We start from the raw sequence: 4,548 nt of genomic DNA on the forward strand, positions 1-4,548 counted from the left end.
GATATTAGGAACACTCGATTTTTATTACTTTAGCCATTTTACTTTTATTACAATTTAAATTTTTATTTTCTTTTCTAATTTTTCATTTATTTTCTTCTGACAAGTTTTTTTTTCTAGTCTATAACTAGAAGAACCTGTCAAGACCACTACTTTTTGACGGTGAGATTGACCGCACAGTTTGCAAAAATCGAAGAGAAATAAGGCGAAGCCTAAGATACACAGATAAAGAGCAAGAGGACGATACTTCAACCACAACCGAGGAGATGGCTGAAAACCAAGAAAATCCGCTACCTCCTGCGATTGCTGCTGATCTAGTAAATCAGAATCCTGCTCCACGTACTATGTATGATTATGCTAAACCTAATTTAATAGGAACTAAGTCAAGTATAGTTAGACCTGCTATTGCTGCAAATAATTTTGAACTGAAGCCTAACACAATTCAAATGAAATAGTAATTTGTTCAGTTTGATGGTTTGCAGGATGAAGATCCCAACACTCACTTGGCGAATTTCCTACAGTTTTGCAATACATTAAAATTAATGTCGTTTCTGATGACGCCATTCGCCTTCGGTTGTTTTCCTTTTCATTGAGGAATAAGGGTAAATAGTGGTTGAACTCGTTACCACGAGGGTCAATCACTACTTGGGAATAAATGACCGAAAAGTTTTTATTAAAATATTTTACAGCGGCTAAAACAGCCAAATTACATAATGATATCTCCTCTTTTGTGCAGATAAATTTAGAAACACTCTACGATGCATGGGAGAGATACAAGGATCTTTTGCAAAGATGCCCTCACCATGGGTTACCACTCTGGCTACAGGTTTAAACGTTTCAAAATGGTCTAAATCCTTCGACTTGGCAAATGATTGACGCAGTCGCTGGTGGAACTATCAATAATAAGACACCTGAGGATACTTATGAATTTATAGAAGAGATGTCACTAAATAATTATCAGTGGCAAGTCATGAGGACAAAACCAACAAAAACAGACGGCGTTTTTAACATTCACCCAGTAATGCAGTGCGAAGTAAGTGGAGGTGGATCAAGCAATTCAAAATACCCACCCTATGGCCACAACATGGAGAACGAGCAGTTAAAATACATGGGTAATAATCCTCGATCTCAAAATAATCCTTATAGTAATACTTACAATGCAGGTTGGAGGAACTACCCAAATTTTTCATGAGGAGGCCAAGGGAATCAGAGACCACCACCTCCAAGCTTCCAACAACCACCCTACCAACAAGAGAAAAAGCCGAACCTCGAGGAGATGGTAACAAAATTCATTTCAGTGTCAGAAACTCATTTTCAGAATACCGAGACAGCACTTAAAAATCAACAAGCGTCGGTCCAAGGGATCGAAACTCAGATAGGTCAGCTCGCTAAATTGATATTTGAACGACCACAAGGTAGCCTGCCGAGTAACACTGAATCCAACCTAAGGGAGCAAGTCAATACAATCATCATTCAAGATGAGGAAAGGTTAGTTGCACCTAAACCAGAACCGAGGCAAAAAACTGTGGTAAGTAAAGGTAAGGGTGAGGTGGACCACAATGACCAGAAACCGCTAAGTAAAGAATACAAACCTAGCATGCTATACCCAAACGCGACAAGGAAAGACCGCATAAAAGAACAATTTGGTAAATTCCTTAAATTATTAAAGAATTTACATATTAACTTACCGTTTATTGAAGCTCTTTCGTAGATGTCAAACTCAGTTAAATTCTTAAAGGAGTTTTTAATGAATAAGCAGAAGTTGGATGAGGCGTCGCATGTGGAACTAAATCCGGTTTGCTCAGCCATACTACAGAATAAGCTGGCCAACTAATTAAAAGATCCAGGGAGTTTTACTATTCCCTGTTTAATTCGTAGCCTAGATGTTAATAATGCTTTGGCTGATTTAGGGGCTAGTATCAATGTTATGCCTTACAAAATGTTTAAGCAACTAGGTCTTGGGAACCCAAACAAACTAGGATGAGTATTCAAGTAGCCGATAAGACAATCAGATTTCCTAGGGGGATTATTGAAGATGTACTCGTCAAAATAGACAAATTTATATTCCCAATTGATTTCGTTGTTCTAGACATAAAAGAGGATAGTAACGTTCCTTTAATTTTAGGGTGGCCCTTTTTAGCAACCGCTAGAACAATAATTAATGTTGGCATAGGTAAACTCACACTTCGTGTGGGAGACAAAACAATCATCCTTCAAGGTCGTAATTCGAGTAACACATCAAAAATCGAGGGCGATTGCATAAATCATACTAGTGGTACTGATCATGTGGTGAAACCCTCTGTGCAGAAAATAGTTTCGAAGAGCGCATACAAGCCATGTTCAAGCAACATCAAAGGACCTATCTATGAAGAACGAAGGCTACAAATCGAGGAGCTAGATGACTGGTGGACACAGAAATCGAGAACACCCGATAAACCAAAACCACACCATGACGAGCTCAATGACATACCAAATCAACTTAAGGTTGGAGACAAATTACTACTAGATACAGCAGATCCTCGCGTTGCCACTTCTGAACCTAATGAAGAAATTCCTCTGACGGTACTCAGTATTTTCCTATATGGTACAGTCGAGGTAATTCATCCCAAATTCGGCACTTTTAAGGTAAAAAATACTCGTCTTAAACCTTATGTTGATAAAGTTGATAGCAGGGATGAGGAATGTAAACTCATCGCACCACCTTGACCATGCAGAAGAGAGGTAAGTCTAGCTTAAGACTATAAATAAGCGCTTTCAGAAGGCAACCCAAGCACTAACAGTAATGATTTATTTAAATTCTATTTTTTCACATCTAATCTAAGAACTAAATCTTAAAACACAAGGTTTTCCCATCCACACAGCCAGGTACACGGGCGTGCTCACACCACAGGAGGAGACACGGCTGTGCGATACAGTAATGTGAAAACAAGGCAAAATTCTTCCCCAACATAGGATACGATAAGTCGCCGCGGCCGTGTGATAAGGTCGTGGGTGAAACTGCAAAAACAACACGGGCGCGCGACATGCCCGTGTTTTGAAACCATGGGCGAACCTGTCAATTTAGCACGGGCGTTCGACACGCCAGTACCATCCACCCGTGGTCGACACTGTCAAACGAACACGGGCGTAGACCCATGTACACGAGCGTGGGAGAAGCGAACGAAGCAAGACACGGCCGTGCGACACAGCCATAGGCACCTACACGCCCAAGGAACACGGGCGTGGGCCGAATGTCAGAGACGCCCAAATTTAAAAATTGCGAAAGACACAGCCAAAAATTAGGGCACACGAGGATGCCCCACGGCTGTGTGCCCAAAAATCTATATAAACCCCTCACTAGTCATCATTCCCTTCCCCAAAAATCCCTGCTGCAACTCTACACGCCCTACCTGCCACGCCCGTGCACCGCCTACAACACTGTTTCCGACGACTCAAGTTTTTCCCTTTTGCATTTGTTTACTCTTTTCTCTCTATTTTCTTTAAATATTTTGCCTATTTCTTGATTTCTCTGATCCATTTGACTATCTTAGGTGAATATTAATAGTAGAATAATAGAAATACTCATGCTTGTCATTAAAGAATATTGTCATTTTTCATACTACATTCATCCATTTTTCTTGTTTCCATGGATTTTATGTTTACCCACATACATTCATGCATTAGATTTTCCCGTCGTATTATTCTCATAGTCTTATTTTAATGACTTGATATATTTTCTTTAGTTGTTTTAGTTTTGTTCTCTTCATTTAGTACGCGAGTCTCATGAAATATTCCTATTCAGTTTGATTTTTCCATGCTATTTTTGGGATGTATTGGTTGAACTTCGACTTTTCAATGCAGGAACAATGTCATCCTCACATGGTAAGAAGATCGCTATTCCCGCCTCGAAGAAGAGGAAAGGAGCAGCGTCATCCTCGAGTCCTACCGCAGAGATTAGGCACTTGTTCCTCCAGGTTCCCTTGGGACCCCAGGAGGAATTATATCAGATATTACGGGCCCGACCCCTAGGTGTGGGCCACTACATTGACTTGGTCGTACTTGAACAGATTTAATTGGCTGATGTGGTCCGAGCACTCCTGACGACTGACCTCGTAAAGGCTCTTCTTTGAGATTGTCGAGCCAATGTATCTCGAGTTCACATTGGAACTCTGCTCGACATTCCATCTTCAGACCATCATGACAAACTTCGACGATCCTGGAATGGTCCAGTTCCACCTTGGTGGCCTAGTGCGCCAATTGAGTGTACCCGAGTTTGTGATTGCACTAGGGCTGTACACGGAGGAGTTCATGGATGACAATGAACTCGACACCCTCCACCGCCACATCTATTACTCCCCCTCAAAGTGTTGGAAGGACCTCGTCCCTGCCTCGACCACCTACGATCCTAGCCGCTTCAAGGCATCGGCTCTCCCTCCATTCTTGAGGTACCTACATGTCATCTTGGCTCACACTCTAACAAGGAGATGAAAGAGCACGGGCGTCATCAACACTCACGACGTTTACTTTCTATGGTGCATGGTGAATGGGCACATCATCGACCTCGCCTACTTC

At 41.5% G+C, this 4,548-nt stretch overlaps 1 non-coding gene across 1 annotated transcript; it reads right to left on the reverse strand.

Moving 5' to 3' along the window:
- Window positions 1-701: 701 nt before the first annotated feature.
- On the reverse strand, window positions 702-807 carry LOC128293390 (small nucleolar RNA R71). Its single transcript, XR_008283573.1, has one exon. It is a non-coding gene; the product is annotated as a small nucleolar RNA R71 (small nucleolar RNA).
- Window positions 808-4,548: the final 3,741 nt, after the last annotated feature.

The sequence above is a fragment of the Gossypium arboreum genome, chromosome 5 (assembly GCF_025698485.1).
Source record: "Gossypium arboreum isolate Shixiya-1 chromosome 5, ASM2569848v2, whole genome shotgun sequence".
In the NCBI taxonomy this organism is placed as follows: Eukaryota; Viridiplantae; Streptophyta; class Magnoliopsida; order Malvales; family Malvaceae; genus Gossypium; species Gossypium arboreum.